The sequence below is a fragment of the Pleurodeles waltl genome, chromosome 2_2, assembly GCF_031143425.1.
Source record: "Pleurodeles waltl isolate 20211129_DDA chromosome 2_2, aPleWal1.hap1.20221129, whole genome shotgun sequence".
NCBI classification, from domain to species: domain Eukaryota; kingdom Metazoa; phylum Chordata; class Amphibia; order Caudata; family Salamandridae; genus Pleurodeles; species Pleurodeles waltl.
In genome coordinates, this window is record NC_090439.1 from 996,116,123 (window position 1) to 996,135,265 (window position 19,143).

General features: G+C 45.8%; 1 protein-coding gene across 2 annotated transcripts in view; it reads left to right on the plus strand.

Moving 5' to 3' along the window:
- Positions 1–19,143, plus strand: part of SQLE (squalene epoxidase) — a 99,409-nt gene that overhangs the window by 50,889 nt on the left and 29,377 nt on the right. The gene's annotated exons all lie outside the window — the stretch shown is intronic.

Sequence of the window (19,143 nt, forward strand, 5' to 3'; positions counted from 1 at the left end):
ACTTTAAAGACTTTCCGATCCTTTTGGACAGCACACAGAGCAAGAAAGACCTGGATGCCTGGTTGGGAAGCGCCCCTTTTTCTGAATTACCCATAACAGCCCCGGTGACCCGCTATAAACCCACTAAAAGAGAAAAACGAGAAGCCAGGAAGTCCTATAGAAGAGAGGATACAAACCACGACAGAGATAACGCACAGGTATTCGCCCTCGTTGGTCTTCCGCCCTTCCGATGTAGTCAAAGGGACGATCCCAGTTTGATCCACGCCTGGAGAAGTGCCAAACCTCGAACCATAGATGATAAGGGTCCCTCCTTTGTGATCAATAAAAATCTGTTATATCGAATCACCAGTAACGAGAGAGGGGAAAAGAAACAGTTACTGATTCCCGAACCCTATAGGCAGCAGGTGTTGCATCTAGCCCATAATCAGCCGGGGGGGGTCATTACGGGAGAGAAAAAACAGAGGAATACCTATTAAGGAAATTCTACTGGCCTGGGGTTTTTTCCCATATCAGAAAGTTCTGTCAGCAATGTCCTAGATGTCAGTTGATAGATCCCGGACCCAGGAAAAAAGCACCCCTACATCCTCTTCCCATTATTGACGTACCGTTCTCTAGAGTAGGAATGGACCTAGTCGGGCCCCTCCTACCGTCTTCCAAGGGATACCGTTACATTCTAGTATTGGTCGATTACGCCTCTAGGTATCCGGAAGCTATCCCCCTAACTAGTATTAGCACTAAAAGTGTCGCCAACGCCATGATAGGTTTCTTCTCACGAATAGGGTTTCCCCGAGAAATATTGACGGACCAAGGGACCCAGTTTATGTCCAACTTGATGGCTCAGATTTGTCAATTATTAGGGATACGACAGATAAGGACAGCGGTTTATCATCCCCAGACAGACGGACTAGTAGAAAGGTATAATCGCACCCTGAAAACCCTTCTGAGGAAAGCGATCTCCGAGTCAGGTAAAGATTGGGACAAGAAACTTCCCCTAGTGTTATATGCCGTCAGAACCCATGAACAAGCATCTACAGGACATAGTCCATTCGAACTGCTGTTTGGGCGACAGCCTAGGACCCTATTAGACATGGCAGCCGAGTTATGGGAGGAAGACGAAAGCGGGGAAAAACCTCTCCTAGAGTACACCAGTGAGTTAAAGTCCCGACTACAAACGATATGGGAAGATGTGAGGGGGCACATGGAAAAAGCTCAGGAGAAACAAAAGCGTTATTACGATAGGAACACTCAAATGAGATCTTTTGTAGAGGGAGACCAAGTATTAGTGCTTTTACCCAGTTCAGACAATAAACTTTTGGCAAAATGGCAAGGCCCATATAAAATAATAAAAGCAGTAACTCCGGTTACCTATAAACTACAACTCGCGACTAATCCCAACCGATTTCAAATCTTTCATGTTAACTTACTAAAAAGATGGGAGGAATCTCAAGTAGACCAAAATATAAACTGTTTAGTTAACACAGTAAAAGAACTAGAAATAGGGTGGTGCCCCACAGACCCCCCCTCAAAGGGCGATATACCCCTCCGAAATGCGGAGTTAACAGTGCAACAGAACCAACAACTAAACCAACTCCTTAATGCGCACCCCCACGTGTTTTCCCCTGTTCCAGGTAAAACAGAGCTAATCCACCACCAGATTATAACCCAACCGGGTAAAATAATCCGGTTACGTCCCTATCGCATTCCCGAAGCGAGGAAGGTCATAGTTGAAGAGGAGGTAAAAAGGATGTTAGATTTGGATATTATAGAGCCGTCCCAAAGCCCCTGGTGCTCCCCGGTGGTGTTAGTGCCAAAACCGGACGGATCCATACGCTTTTGTATCGACTTTAGACAAATCAATGCCGTGTCCCAATTTGATACGTATCCTCTTCCCAGGGTAGACGAACTTATAGAACGGCTCGGTAAAGCCAAATACATGTCTACCCTAGACCTAACAAAAGGATACTGGCAGATTCCTTTAGCTAAAGCCGATAAAGAAAAAACGGCGTTCTCCACCTCTTCCGGTCTATATCACTTTAAGGTACTCCCTTTTGGACTGCATGGAGCCCCCGCCACTTTTCAGAGACTCATCGATACTATATTACGACCACATACCAGATACGCGGCCGCCTATCTGGATGACATCGTTATTCATAGCGAAACCTGGGAAGACCATTTAAACCATGTAGGACAGATCTTTAAAGCACTGTCGGCGGCCGGATTGACCGCCAATCCTTCCAAGAGCCGTCTGGCTTTCAATGAAATTCCCTATCTGGGTTATCATATTGGGAAGGGGAATATCAGGCCCCAAATGAGTAAAATAGAAGCCATTTTACGTATAAGCGCACCCACCACAAAGAAAGAGATCCGATCCTTCCTCGGACTAGTGGGGTATTATCGAAGATTCATACCCCACTACTCTACAGTGGCCGCCCCCCTCACTGACCTCTTGAGGAAGGGGCAACCCAAGAACATCACAAGTCTAACCATTCCACAATCACATAGCTACCGTACCTTGCAACGGTGCCTAACCACGCAACCCGTATTAAAATGCCCTGAATTCAGTCGTCCCTTCCATCTCCAAACGGATGCCTCGGACGTAGGCCTGGGTGCAGTACTGTTCCAAAAAGATGAAAATGAGATAAGCCATCCGGTGGTCTTCATTAGTCGTAAGCTATTTCCACGGGAACAGAACTATCCCATAATAGAGCGTGAGTGCCTGGCCATCAAATGGGCTGTTGAAAGCCTTCAATATTATCTCCTAGGGAGGTCCTTCCTTTTATATACCGACCACGCCCCTCTTACCTGGCTCTCGAGGTATAAGGACACCAACGTTCGCATTTTAAGATGGTTTATGGAGCTACAACCTTTCTCCTTCCAGGTTTGCCATCTCCCTGGAGACCTTATGGGACAAGCAGACTATTTGTCTCGATTTCCGGGACCTGGGGGGCTCGAACAGCCCCATCCAAGGGAGGGGATGTGTAACGGGAGTGCCGCCGAACGCAGCTCCCAAACACCTGTCGGGGGAGGAACACAATGGCCCGGGGGCACGAGAGGAAACCTCCCTGCCATGACGTATGACGCTGAGGGCGTCATAAACATCAGAAGAGAAGACGGACGGGAGAGATCGAGAGAAAAGAAGGAGGAGCCGAGAACGCGGGGAAGCCGGAGTGAGGAGATCGCCATCGGAGCATCGGAAGAAGAGAAAGAGACCGCCGTGACCGGAGAGCCGACAACGGAAAGGGAAACCGCCATCACCAGGGGGCCGGAGGAAGAGAAGGACACCGTCGAGGTCGGAGAGTCGGTTGCAGCGAGGGGAAGCACCGCCATCCGAGTGCCCAGGACGGAGGAAGAGACCCAGAAGTCAGGACGCCTCGAAGGAAGGAGGAACCACTGGGCAACTCCCGGCCCAGACGAAGAGAAATCGGGAGATCACCCACGTGCCGGCCGCGCCCCGGGAGGGACGTGGCCCTCCCAGGTACGTCTATACCCTGCCTGGCAGACTCTGTCAGGCTGGCTGACAGGGAAAAGAGGGAAAGGGGGGGGAAGAAAGGGAGGACGGGAAGACCTCGTGAAAGAAGGGGACTTACCAGAAAAGGAGAGGGGGACCTAAACTGCTTTAACCCACGGACAGGGACACCACCCAAGAAACCCTAAGAAAAGGAAGAGAAAGGGGTTTTTTTTTTTTGGAGTAAAAAGGAAATAAGGGCACAATACCACAGAGTGATACCCACCACCAGCACCAGCCCTACCTAGTCCACACCACCCTACTAACCCTGTTTGAACCCTTGTCTTACCCCTACTTTATTCACTTACCTGATTACTTTTATTTTTCTTTTTCTTTTGGGAATACGGGAGATCGGAGGACGGAAAAACCAGACCGCCTCAAGACGGAACCAAGACACCACCAGAGACTGTAAAACCCAAGCAGGGTTTTGGGGAAATAGAAAATAGGGCTAATCTTGTGGAAAGAAACAAGAGAGAATTGGCCAACTTTAAATAAAACAGTTATTATTCCCTCAAATAGTGGTGCCAGTCGCATTCTTCCAATATCTTACATCATTCCGATAACGAACCCATTTACACTGGGTAAGTGACATTTTCAGTTCGATGGCATCTGTCGCTGTAGATACGCATGTTATGCATAGACTAGTAAGCAGTTATCTCCCCAAAAGCGGTGGATCAGCCTGTAGGAGTGGAAGTAGTTTGAAATAATGTTCTTAATACGGCTTGACCTACTGTGGCTTGTTGTGCGGATAACACGTCTACACAGTAGTGCTTGGTGAATGTGTGAGGCGTAGACCATGTGGCTGCCTTACATATTTCTTGCATTGGGATGTTTCCTAGAAAGGCCATGGTAGCACCTTTTTTCCTGGTTGAGTGTGCCCTTGGTGTAATGGGCAGCTGTCGTTTGGCTTTTAGGTAGCAGATCTGGATGCATTTAACTATCCATCTGGCTATACCTTGTTTTGATATTGGGTTTCCTGCATGAGGTTTTTGAAATGCAATAAATAGTTGTTTAGTCTTTCTGATGTTCTTTGTTCTGTCAATGTAATACATCAATGCTCTTTTGACATCTAACGTATGTAGTGCCCTTTCAGCTACGGTATCTGGCTGTGGAAAGAACACTGGAAGTTCCACTGTTTGATTTAGATGGAACGGTGAAATAACCTTTGGCAAAAATTTAGGATTGGTCCTTAGGACGACCTTATTTTTGTGAAGTTGTATAAAAGGTTCTTGTATAGTAAACGCCTGAATCTCGCTTACTCTTCTTAGGGAAGTAATGGCGATGAGAAATGCCACCTTCCAGGTTAGGAACTGTATTTCGCAGGAGTGCATGGGTTCAAAAGGTGGACCCATAAGTCTAGTTAGGACCACATTTAGGTTCCATGAAGGAACAGGTGGTGTTCTTGGTGGTATAATTCTCCTAAGTCCCTCCATGAATGCTTTAATGACTGGTATCTTATATAGGGAAGTTGAATAGGTAGTCTGCAGGTATGCAGATATTGCTGCAAGGTGTATTTTAATGGAAGAGTTAGATTTCTGTAAGTGAAGCAAGTAACCCACTACATGTTCTGGAGTTGTGTGTAATGGTTGTATTTGATTAATATGGCAGTAGCAAACAAACCTCTTCCATTTACTTGCATAGCAGTGCCTGGTGGATGGCCTTCTGGCTTGCTTTATGACTTCCATACATTCTTGGGTAAGTTGTAAGTGCCCGAATTCTAGGATTTCAGGAGCCAGATTGCTAGATTCAGCGATGCTGGATCTGGGTGTCTGATCTTTTGGTTGTGTTGTGTCAGCAGATCTGGCCTGTTGGGCAATTTGATGCAGGGTACTACTGATAGGTCTAGCAGCGTTGTGTAACAGGGTTGCCTTGCCCAAGTTGGTGCTATTAATATGAGTTTGAGTTTGTTTTGACTGAGTTTGTTTACCAGGTAAGGAAGGAGAGGGAGAGGAGGAAAAGCGTAAGCAAATATCCCTGACCAGTTCATCCATAGGGCATTGCCTTGGGACTGTTTGTGTGGGTATCTGGATGCGAAGTTTTGGCATTTTGCGTTCTCCTTCGTCGCAAACAAGTCTATCTGAGGTGTTCCCCAGAGTTTGAAATAAGTGTTCAGAATTTGGGGGTGAATTTCCCATTCGTGGACCTGTTGGTGATCTCGAGAGAGATTGTCTGCGAGTTGATTTTGGATCCCTGGTATAAATTGTGCTATTAGGCGAATTTGGTTGTGAATTGCCCAACGCCAAATTTTTTGTGCTAGCAGGCTTAACTGCGTGGAGTGCGTCCCCCCTTGTTTGTTTAAATAATACATTGTTGTCATGTTGTCTGTTTTGACGAGAATGTATTTGTGAACTATTATTGGTTGGAAAGCTTTTAGTGCTTGAAAAACTGCTAGAAGTTCTAGGTGATTGATATGCAGTTTTGTTTGATGTATGTTCCATTGTCCTTGTATGCTGTGTTGATCGAGGTGTGCTCCCCACCCTGTCATGGAAGCATCTGTTGTTATTACGTATTGTGGCACTGGGTCTTGGAAAGGCCGCCCTTTGTTTAAATTTATGTTGTTCCACCACAGAAGCGAGAGGTAAGTTTGGCGGTTTATTAACACCAGATCTAGAAGGTGACCCTGTGCTTGAGACCACTGTGATGCTAGGCACTGTTGTAAGGGCCTCATGTGCAGTCTTGCGTTTGGGACAATGGCTATGCATGAAGACATCATGCCTAGGAGTTGTAACACCATCCTTGCTTGTATCCTTTGTGTTGGATACATGCGTTGTATGATGGTGTTGAAATGTAGAATTCTTTGTGGACTTGGAGTGGCTACTCCCTTTGATGTGTCTATTATGGCTCCTAGGTATTGTTGTACCTTGCGCGGCAGAATGTTGGATTTTGTGAAGTTGACGGTGAACCCGAGTTTGAAGAGGGTTTGTATGATCTGATTTGTGTGATTTGAGCACTCTATGAACGAATGGGCCTTGATTAGCCAGTCGTCCAAATATGGGAACACATGTATTTGCTGCCTTCTTATGTGTGCAGCGACTACCGCTAGACATTTGGTAAAGACTCTTGGTGCGGTTGTTAATCCGAAAGGCAGTACCTTGAATTGATAATGTATTCCTTTGAATACAAACCTTAGGTATTTCCTGTGCGATGGGTGTATTGGTATATGGAAATAAGCATCCTTGAGGTCTAAAGTTGCCATGTAGTCGTGCAGTTTTAGCAATGGTAATACTTCCTGTAGTGTGACCATGTGAAAGTGGTCTGATTTGACGAAAGTATTCACTACTCTGAGGTCTAGGATTGGTCTCAGTGTTTTGTCTTTCTTTGGTATCAGAAAGTACAGTGAGTAAACTCCTGTGTTTATTTGTGTGTTTGGCACTAGTTCGATTGCGTTCTTTTGCAATAGTGCCTGCACTTCTATCTCCAGGCAATTGGAATGATGTTTTGTCAAATTCTGTGCTTTTGGTGGTATGTTTGGAGGGAATTGTAGAAATTCTATGCAATAACCATGTTGGATAATTGCTAGAACCCAAGTGTCTGTAGTGATTTTCTCCCATGCTTTGTAGTACTGACTTATTCTTCCCCCCACTGGTGTTGTGTGGAGGGGGTGAGTGACATGTGAGTCACTGTTTAGTAGTAGGGGTTTTGGGGCTCTGAAATCTTCCTCTATTTCTAGGGAATTGCCCTCCTCTATATTGTCCCCGAAAACCTCCTCTATACTGTCCCTGGTAACTGGACGGTGTTGTCTGTGAGGTGCTGGCTTGTGTGCTCTGACCCCGAAACCCCCCTCTAAAGGGTGTTTTACGAAACGTGCTGTAATTTCCTCTGCTCTGCGGGGAGTAGAGTGCGCCCATGGCTTTGGCAGTGTCTGTGTCTTTTTTGAGTTTCTCAATCGCTGTGTCCACTTCTGGGCCGAACAGTTCCTTTTCGTTAAAAGGCATATTGAGAACTGCTTGCTGAATCTCTGGTTTAAAGCCAGACGTTCTGAGCCATGCATGCCTTCTGATAGTTACAGATGTATTAATTGTCCGTGCAGCTGTATCTGCAGCGTCCATGGAGGAGCGGATCTGGTTGTTAGAAATGGTCTGTCCCTCTTCAACCACCTGTTTTGCCCTATTTTGTAGATCCTTGGGCAGATGTTCCATGAGATGTTGCATCTCATCCCAATGGGCTCTGTCATAGCGCGCAAGTAGGGCCTGGGAGTTTGCGATGCGCCACTGGTTTGCAGCTTGTGCTGCGACTCTTTTACCAGCTGCATCGAACTTGCGGCTTTCTTTATCTGGGGGTGGTGCATCTCCAGATGTGTGGGAGTTGGCCCTTTTTCTAGCTGCTCCTACAACAACAGAGTCTGGTGGCAGCTGTGTAGTGATGAAAACCGGGTCTGTAGGAGGCGCCTTATACTTTTTTTCCACCCTTGGTGTGATTGCCCTACTCTTGACCGGCTCCTTAAAGATTTCTTTTGCGTGCCGGAGCATACCAGGGAGCATAGGCAGGCTTTGGTATGAGCTGTGGGTGGAGGAGAGTGTGTTGAATAAAAAATCATCCTCGACCTGTTCTGAGTGTAGGCTTACGTTGTGAAATTGTGCTGCTCTGGCCACCACTTGAGAGTACGCAGTGCTGTCCTCTGGTGGAGATGGCTTGGTAGGGTATGCCTCCGGATTGTTATCTGACACTGGTGCGTCGTATAGGTCCCATGCGTCCTGATCTTGGTCACCCTGGCTCATGGTGGTGTGAGCTGGGGAGTGTGATGGAGTTTGTGCTGGTGAGACGTTAATCACGGGCGGTGGAGAGGGTGGTGGAGTAACTCTTTTCACCACTTTTGGTTGTGGTGTCTGTTCAGTCTGGAACTCCAACCTTCTCTTTCTTCTAATAGGGGGAAGGGTGCTTATTTTTCCTGTCCCCTGCTGTATGAAAATACGCTTTTGCGTATGGTCCACATCCGTTGATTGTAGCTCTTCCTCAAACCTATGCTTTTGCATTTGTGAGGTTAGCGAGTGCTCTTCTGTATAAGAGCCTGAAGCTGGGTCGGTTGCAGCTTGTTTCGGTACCGAAACCCTGTGAGCGTCCTTTTTCGGCTCCGAGGTGACTTTTTTCTTTTTCGGGGCCGAAACCTCTCGGCGCCGATCTTCGTCGGGCCCGCTGTCTCGGCGTCGAGCCGTGTCAGCACCGGCATCTCGGTGTCGACGCTTGTCTCCAGCACTTTCTCGGTCCCGAGAAGGCTGTGTGCCGGTGTCTCGACCGGAGTCGGACGATCTCGGCACTGTTTGGGCCTTTTTCGGTGCCGACGGTCGGTCACCGAATTTATGGGTCGAGCCATGGCCTGGTGGCAGTGGCGTCCCCTGGGCCTTGTAAATGTTCCTCTGAGTGGATTTCGACGTCTTACTCACGGTTTGTGTATCGTCGAATCCTTCGGAGTCCGAGTCTTGAATCGAGAAGGTACCTTCCTCTTCTTGTTCCTCGAACTCCCGTTGGGCTGTCGGCGTGGACGCCATCTGAAGTCTTCTGGCTCGACGGTCTCGGAGTGTTTTTCGGGACCGGAACGCACGACAGGCCTCGCAGGTGTCTTCGCTGTGCTCAGGTGACAGGCACAGGTTGCAGACCAAGTGTTGGTCTGTGTAGGGGTATTTATTGTGGCATTTGGGGCAGAAACGGAACGGGGTCCGTTCCATCGGCGTTCTTCAGCACGCGGTCGGGCCGACCAGGCCCCGACGGGGGATCGAAAAAACTACCCCGAAGGGCACCGGAGCTCTTCGATCCTTCGACGCGGTGTTGAATCTAACTACGCCGAACCCGAACGCAACAATACCGACGAAAATCTTCCGAAATTTAGCTATTTTTCCGTTCCGAAACTCGGAGCGACAGAAACACGTCCGAACCCGATGGCGGAAAAAAAACAATCGAAGATGGAGTCGACGCCCATGCGCAATGGAGACAGAAGGAGTCACTCGGTCCCGTGACTCGAAAGACTTCTTCGAAGAAAAACAACTTGTAACACTCCGGCCCAACACCAGATGGCGAGCTATTGCATAACATGCGTATCTACAGCGACAGATGCCATCGAACCTGATGTTTCCGTGGTTAAATCTCTTTCACAAATGCTTTTTAAAAAAATAGAAGTATGAAGGAAGAGACAACAGTGTAGCCCAATAGGATGCCCCTATGTAGATGTGAAAAGATCGCCTGCGCCTTTAAGGACCCAGAGCTGTCCAATATCCCATCATGCTCAGCAGGTGGCAGTTACCTCAGTTCTTTATTCCAGCCCCTGGTGACAAGATCTTAGACCATTCTTTTTGGCTTTTTTCCTCAGAAACCTCATAGGAAATATTTGACAGCTACTTCACTCGACAGATTTAATCTGTTCAAGTCGAAGAGAAGACTACTTTCAACTTCGATGCATAGGAGGTTGCCGTTAAGAGACACCATGATGTTGAGGCGAAGGTGATCATTAACATCAAGAAGTTTGTCAACGACGAATGACGTTGAGGGGATAGTCTACGTCAAGAAATTCCAAAGGAGGAGGAAAGTCAAGATCATGACTTCTACCATCTTCTTCAGACTTTGAGTACTCCAGGGCGCATTCTCCATCGTTACCTAAAGTACTTCTGACCTCTTCCAGCACCTCCTCCACCCACTTCACCTGCACCTCTTTCATTGCAAACACCTGTGGAAGCACCTTTGAGACCTGTTATAACATCCCTGAGATCTAGAGATCCTCATTCCAGATCTAGGCATAGATCCAGAGTGAGATTAACTTCAAGACATCATCGTCGGTCTCGGCACTCTTGTTCAAGACGATTTTCCCGACATTCATGCCATTATCCTCATACGTCCTGGTCTAGGGCATGGTCACTGGGAACATCACCATATTCAACTTCCTCCTTCAGCATGGGAAAATATTCTCCTACCTTGTCTGATTCTCCTCAACCAAGCGTCTCTCCGATCGACGACATAAACAGCTTTCAGGTGGTACCTGTAAGGGGAGCTTCAAAACTGAATATTACGTTGTCTGCCCCACAGCCATCAACATCAGTGATTTTTGAGACACTGCACCAACTAGCGCCCTCTAGACCTCTCCCACCTCTAGTTCCAGGGTTATTGGAACCAGCAATAGAAAGGTTTCTTACAGTGTGTGCAACCAAATCAGCTTCACCGAGGGTCCCAAAAAAATATAGGCCTCCAGAGCAGGACCCATTGTTCCTCTGCTCTAATCCTCCCCTTGACTCTGTAGTCACTTTAGCTGCAAAAAAGGTGCATTCTACTGCTTCGTCCTCTACAATTACTCTGAGCATGGAGAGTAAAAACGTGGCTGTAGTTCGCAATATCTGTGGCACAGTGGCACTACAATAAAGGCAGCAAGTACATCTGCTCTGCTGGGCAGGTATGACAGAGTCTTGCGGGACTCGTTATAGTAGTTTGCTGAACATCTCCATGGAGATCGAAGGGAAGATTTTCTTGAAGTAGTCAACGAGGGCACGATGGTCTCCAATCATGTCATTAGCGCTGTCGTAGGTGCTCCATTACTAGAAGCACATGTATACTGCCTTTGGTTGCCCCTTTTAAGGCATTCTTGGCTTCATTTAACAGCTTTGAAACAAGAATGCCAGCAGCGAATCCTTAATCTGCCCTTTTATGGAAACACCTTATTTGGTAGCTATAATGACAATGAAATGGCAAGGGTGAAGTCAGAAATGGAGTCTCTAAAACTAGTAGGCCTGGAAAAGCGTAAGGAGCAATACAGACACGCTATAGGCTGTTTGATCGATGTTTTTACACACAAACCCCTCACTAATTACAAGGTCAACATCTGCAACAACAGCAATAACCTTTTCAACACCAGCAACGTCATCCCCCTAGGGAAAGATATGCCCATCAGCGTGCCCAAGCAGGAAAGCCTCCAGCAGGCTCCAAACAATGAATCTCTGCTTCCCCTCTTCCATGTTAAGGTCGGAAGTCAACATCCTACTGCACGAGCAAGTGGGTGGAGATTGTTCCTCACAAAGAACAAGGAATAGGTATGTATTCCCTATTTTTAGTGAAAAAGAAATGCCACAAAATACGAATTCAGGCCATATTGAATCTCAAAATTGCCAACAAATGGATTCAAAAAGAAAAATTCCGAAAGCTTTTATTTTATCAAATGTATACCCAAATCAAGGAGACTGGCTTTGCTCAATTGACCTCCAGGATGCATACTTTCATGTTCCGATCGCCAAAAATACACTGCATGTTCCTGAGATTTGTAGTGGGTCACAATCGCTATCAATGCAAGGTACTTCCCTTCCGCCTCAAATCAGCCCCAGAACATTCTCCAAATGTATGGCAGTGGTCGCAGCAAATCTCAGGAAATTCCACATATTCGTCTATCCATGCTTAGACGACTGGCTTATCAAGGCGTCAGCTCAACAAGAGGCCGAAGCCCATTAACAAATGATGATCAGTGTTCTCCACCAACTAGGGCTGCATGTCAATCACAACAAGGTGACATCTTCTTCAGTCGTTTCTGCATTATCTAGGGGCTACCATCAACATACTACAAGCAAGGACGCTGGGGAATGCTTTATAGATTGACTGGGCCAGCAGATTTCTCTACGCTTTTCCTCCGATCCCCCTGATTCCATCAGTTCTCATCAAACTGTCTTACTCGAGGGCCAGAATGATCTTGATTGCTCTGGTGTAACACCAGCAATGGTGGTTCACAGACTGTCCCCACATTTCGGAGCATCCATACATGAGGCTGCTGTGCAGACGGGATCTTCTAACGAAATGTGGGGGCCAAATGGTTCACCCTAATCTCTCCTCTTTAAATTTGGCAGCATGACTCCTGACCTAGTATAATATGGGCAATTTAATCTGCCACAGGACTGCAAGAACATTTTAAAAGAGGCAAAACATATCAAAAAAATCATAATGTTCTTCTTATTCATTTCAATGCAAGGGATTCTCTATCTGGTGTTCTGATAAGAACTTTGATCCAACTAAGTGCGAGGAGGAAGCAATTCTTCCATACATGCTGGCTTGGCCAGATCAGGCTTACAGTTCTCTTTTATCAAAGTTCATTTGGCAGCAAATATTGTCTACAGGAAATCTCCTTCACAAACCTTTTTTAAAAATTCCAGTTATTAATGATTTTTAGTGGGTTTGAAAAAGGTTTTTCCTCCAATACTGCGTCCATCCTCTCCTTGGGAATTGAACATAGTCCTTTCATGTCTTACGAAGACCCCTTTTGAGCCCATTCATAAATCCTCATTTCAAACATCTTTCTTGGAAAGCTGCTTTCCTTGTGGCCATCATATCAGCTCGTTGGGTTAGTGAGATGCAGGCATTATATTCTCACAAACTATACAAGGTATTCTATAGTAGAAAGGTGGTTATGAAACCTCATCCAAAATGCTTACCAAAACTGATTTCAGATTTCCTCAATAATCAGACCATTTCTCTGCCTTCCTTCTTTCAGCACCCTCCTACACCAGCTGAAAAGACTCTCCATGCTCTAGATGTCAGATGAGTCTTAAAACTGTATTTGGACAAGACAAAAGATATCCGCAAGTCAGACCAAATGATGACCCAGTCCGTACAGGTTTAGCCATGGCTAAACAGTCTATATCTAGATGGATAGTCTCTTGCATTCTGTTATGCTACCAGAAAGCTAGTAAAGTTCTGTCCAGTAGACCTGAAGTGTATTCCACTAGAGGGAAAGCGGTTATAGCTGCTTTAATGAGAAATATACCAATCACAGAAATCTGTAAAGTGGCAACGGTGAGACCTGTTCACAGTTTTACCAAACACTGTTGTTTGGATTCAGATGTGGGAACAGATGCTCAAGTAGGGCAGGCCTCCCTGAGAAATGTATGTGCTTAATCTGGTCTGTTGATCGTCTCTGTTCCTTTTCCATCACAGTTTGTGGGGATTGGCATGCTATTCTATTCAGTGCTTATGACTATCAATGGAGGTCCTTGAGAGAGAAGGAATAGATTCTGACCTTTAATTCTAGTGCTATCTCAGGGGAATCTCTATTGAAGTCATAAGCACACCTCTCTCCTTCCCGGTGGAAGAAGCAAAGGCGACTATTGGACAAATTCCCTTTCTAATACTTCCATTATCTCAGTAAAAAAGAAGTGAGGCAACTGGGAATGATGGGATACTAGAGGGCTCTGGGTACCTAAAGGCGCAGACGCTATTCTCACATCTACAGAGGACTACATTGTCACCTCTACCTTCATCCTCTTCTTGTTTTACAAAAAGGGTTTGTGAAAGTGAAAGATTTAAACAGGTAAACATCACAATTTCAGTTATTTTGCCTGTATTTTGTACATATTTATTACCCTTATTTAAATACATTCTGAAGCAATTGGACAATATTGCCTTGACTGTAGACTGCAGAAATTCATGTCTTAAGTGTTCTCCAGGCCTTACTGAAGAAAGGTGAAAATCTACACTTACGAAGACATATTATAAAGAAGTGCTCCTGGATCTCTGAACGTGGTGGGTAGGACTATTCAGTGCTTTTGGCTTTAATGGAGATTCCCCTGAAAGAGAACTAACATTACAGGTAACAAACCACGCTATTGTAAAAAATGGTGATGAGTTTAAAAGACAAACCATTCACCTTCTTGATCTGCAGAGGGTCTCTAGGAAATCTCAATGACTCATTGCAACCTAGCACTGTGATTCAAGTGTTTGTACCTCTAGTTCCACAGGACATTTAGTTACATTGGATGGTGGTTGCCTTTGAAATATATGAAATGAGTTTGGGGATCACCTGACCCAAAACAACAACCCACCAAGTTGACACATGAAAAGCAAGAAAATATAGAACATTGATTGTGTATCCTTCTCAGCCATGTCAAAGGTTTCTACTGGAAACCACATATAACTTCTTTGAATTTAGTAGCATGTAAGGTTTTTCTTTAATCTACAAAAATGTAGATTTTGTCTGCCAGGTTCCATATTGTGAGAGCTATCATGCGTTCTGAAAGGATGCATCTATAAGACATCGGTACTCAATCATTATTTAGTACATCAAACAGAATGCTTGCACACTGTGGTTTGACCTTCTAGGTTTCACTTAGTTGGCCTCATTCTTGTTGTACACTGGGCTTGGCATAGGATTAAATTGTTACCAAGGGATCTGTACAATCAGTTGGTGCTGCTATGAGGGAACTAAAATAACCTGATTGAGTCTATTTAAACTCCTGTTTCTGTTTATTAGAGCAGTGACAAAAACAAGGCACCAGTTGTAGGGGATTCAGTCACACCAGCTTCCTAGGCTGACGTCCTTTAGGTAGGAGTTTTTCAAGGTCAGAATTCTGGACTCTGAATGAGTCATTGATTCATACTAATGTTTTACTACTAAGAATGGTTGCTCCCAGGTTTTAATTCTGCCTGTTCATATGTCAGTAAATAATCTCCATTTGGCAATTATAGGATACTGTTTCATACAAGGGTTTCTAATGGGTACTTCTAACCTCAGATTCTTGCATTGTGACTATTCACCAGGTGTCAGAATGGATCCAGAAATTTCTAAAGCATTACTCCTGTGTGCTGGTAAGTTGTGTCGCATATAAGTGCCACCAATGTGCTGACGTCCTTGGCACCCTGGGTCTTCAAGACCACCTTTTTCATCAAACTTTTCCAGCGTGCAAAGGAAAACGGATGCCCTTAAAACAGTAAGGTTCCATTTGTGTAGGGACCATAGCACACAGCTATCTGTGATGCATCCTCATAAAGCATGTCTTTAGTGCCTGGAGTCAGAGCACGATTTCAGAACCTATTATGAATGCACCAATATAAATCTGAAAGTGAAGCTTTGTGTCACCAAACATAAGACTCCACACCATGAATGAAGACAAAAGGGAGGTCCTGTTTCTGCTCCTAAAGTCATTCCTCCAGCAGATCATCAGAACAGATCATCACTGCGGTCAAACTCTTCAGTTTAGCCCTAGAAAAAGCATAAGAAGTTAAAGCGGGAGTAGGCCCTCTTTTGCCACTCTCAGACTCCAGAGATAGGGTCCGAGGGTGTCAACATGCCACATGATCTTGTTCACAAACTCCATCTGAGCCAATTTCAAGTCTATTCCCATTACCACCCGAGTTTCCCTGTCCAATGGTGAGGTTGCAGCAAGTAGAGTGTTTCAGAGAGGCCATGCTGTGCATTTTTGGCACTTTACCAATTTCCCCTGATGTGCCTTTGGGCTGCAAGGATCCGAATGGCCTCCAGTCAGGCCTCTGTCAGAACAGTGTGTGCCCCTCAGATCTGCATCGAGTTCAGTACTGGTTCCAGTGCCAACTTCAGTTCCTTCCCTGTCCTCTGCACCAGTCCCCTTGCATCGATGTAGATTCCGACACCGAAGGAGGACTTGCAGCCTATTGTGCTGTCGGGCTCCAAGCAGATTGCTCCACAACTTCTACCAAGGTCAACTTCTACTAGGGGGGGACACCAACTGGTAATTCTTCCGATTCTGATTGCTTGCCCTTACGACACTGTAGGACCCAAACTTTGCATAACCTTTTCATCTCTGACTCACATAGCAATGACTTTGATGAAGGGGATGATTTTATACCCAAATATGATGAGGAAAATTGGTATGAGGAGCTGCAAGGTGCCAGTAGCTTACAAACGTCTCCATATACTGGCCTTCTTTCTCTTCCTGGCCCTCCCACTAAGGAAAGCACCTATTTTGCTATAGTTATACACAGGGCAGCAGAAGTATTAGGTCGAATGTTACTAACTATGGCACTAAAGACTAATGTTCTTACAGAGGTACTAGAGCCTGGTCAATCACCTTCAATGTGTCTATTACCATTTAATGAGGCCCTCACGGATATCCTTTTGGGCACTACCACCATTTAATAGGCAGGTCCCTTGCTGCCATTGGCCAGAAGACCAGGCCTTTCTTACGCAACACCCTACATTAGAGAGCTTGGTGGTGCAAGCATCCACCAGTTAAGGTAATTCCCAGCGTCCTCTCTACTATCCCACCTGACAGTGAGTCAAAACAAATAGACTGCTGTTCCATTTCCAAAACTCTAGGTTTCTCTGAGTTATTGAAAATTCCTGCATTGTTTCCCTTCTTTGTTTGGTAAAAGAATACAACCAATATGCACGTTACACTTTTATGTAATTCATTATTTTGCTTTTACCATGTATTATGTCCATGTGTATGAGTTTGTTGTAAAGTACGTCTTGAAAAATATTCCTCAAGTTGATTAGCAAAGGCTCATAATGAAGAATGTTTGACGATCATTGTTTAAAGTAACTTGTATTAGTGACAATTTTGAGAGGTATTTATTCCGTTATTACATATATTGAGTAGTCCAAACTATTGTGACTCTATGACCTGCCCCTTTTACCCTGTAGGGGCCATTGCTTATCTCAGGCACCCATAATGGACATGCCAATTGATATCGCTCACCTCTTTGGTGACACAACAGATTTGGCCCTTGAATGGTTTAAGATAAGAAGTGGTACAGCACGATCCTTGGGTCTTTCTATCCCCATGAAACATTTTCAGCAATTTTGTCATTTCCAGACCCCTAAATCAGCCTAACAGACATTTCAGCCCTCTTGTGGCAGAGGTTGTGTATCACAAAGAAAACTCCTAGGATAGGAGGAACAATGTGGAGCTCAATCTACCATCCTTCCTGTATCCCGATATGCAAAACCTCGTCATTGTGTCCTTGCCAGCACACAGCCACCCTGATCGAGGCAGGTTCCAGTATTTCCATCAGGGATGGCTGTCCATGACTTCAGACAAGTGTGTCTTCCAAATTGTACATGAGGGCTTCGTCCTTCCATTTCCTTTACCCCACCACATCTTCCACCACCATGAGGGCGGGTGACGGAGGACCACCTTTCTGTCTTGCAGTAGGAAGCACGTCTCCTTTTCTCCAAATGGGGCGATAGAGAGGGTTCTGGCCTCAGAAATAGGAACTGGGTGTTACCCTGCTGCTTTCTTGTGCCGAAAATTGACGGAGGGCTTTGTCCTGTTTTAGATCCTTGCCATCTCAATGCTTTCGTGTGGAAGGACAAGTTCAGGATGATCATGCTAGGTCAGGTCCTGTATGTCCTAGACTCCGGAGACTAGATAGTGGTGTTGGACTTGCAGGATTCTTATTTCCATATCCCCGACTGGGCCTGCAGGCCTACAGGTGCTAGCTACGATTCACAGTGGACCAGGAGCATTTTCAGTTTGCAGTTCTCCATTTTGGCCTCTACAGGGCCAGTGGGTGTTCATGAACGAGATGAGCACTCATTCAGAGATTAGGGGGTACCACTCTTCCCATTCCTTGGTGAATGGCTGCTAAATGCAGGCTTACCCCAGGCAGTTGTCCACCTCGTCCTAACGGCGATAGTCCTAGGGTTCACTATCAACGTGCCAAAGTCACTCCTGAATCCACAGATGCACTAATGCATCAAAGCTATGTTGGATACAGTAGATTCTTGTGTCTTTTCCCTAGAGTGAAGAGTCCAGATCATTCAGGCTATGATCCTGTTGTTTCAGCCTCTGCCATGGATCTTAGTACAAATGCCTCTGAGGATGATGGGATTGTTGGCCTCCTGCATCCTGCTCGTGAATCATACTATATGGCACATGCATGCTCTAATGTGGGACCTCAAGTCTCAGTGGGCACAGCATCAGGGCAATCTGTCGGATTGGGTCCTGATTTTGGAGGAGACTGCAAAAAATCATCTTCAGTGGCAGATCCCTTTTCCTTCCCCACCTGATTTAACTATGGTGACAGACGCATCACTTCGGATAGGGAAGGCCATCTGGAAGAGGCGGAGATCAGAGGCCTCTGATGTGGAGTCAAGTCTCTGCCAGAGACCAATTTGTTGGAGTTGAGGATGATTCCCTTGGCACTGAAGGCCTTCCTGCCTACCATAAAAGACAGGCTGGTGCAGGTGCTTCCATACAACAAGACTGCTATGTGGAACTGCAAAAAGAAGGACGAGGTGGAGTCTTGGTTCCTGTGTCAGGAGGCTCTCCCCCTCTAGAAGTGGATGGATCTCAAAACAATTTCTCTGGTGGTAAACCACTTGATCGGATCTCTAAATGCCAGAGCTAAGGTGGCTATCACTCCGCTACAGACAGAATGCATTTCCTTGACATTTGTCAAAAGATTACATGGGTGCTAGGTAATACTTTCACAAAGTACTACTGCCTCCACAGTCAGGTGTCGAGAGGGGCATGTTGCCCTCTTGGTCCTGCAGAACTTTCTGTTATCTATTCACAAGGTGAAGAATCTTCAGCTAGAAGTATCCATCAAAAGAACAATATACTTACCTTCGGTAACAATCTTTCCGGTGGTTACACTATCCTTGCCCACTCTCCCACCTCCCCAGTCTGTGAACTGGCCTCTTTTTCCATCTAAAAAGGTCCCACTCTAGAGATGTGGAAGCTGGTCATTCCAAGTTGGCGATGGACTCTGCTTCTGGTGACTTAGCCTTAAAAAGCAACTGATATCAGAGTGTATGGGTAGTGCTTATATGCGGTTCTGCTTGTCACTTTCGGAGTGGAATCACATTGGCGCAGAGCCACATGAAACCACCTATGGTGAGCAAGAGCTCTGCTTTAAACGTTTCTGGACCCAGTCTGACCCCTGGGGAATATTCAGGAGATAAGGAATCTGCTGTTAAATAGAGG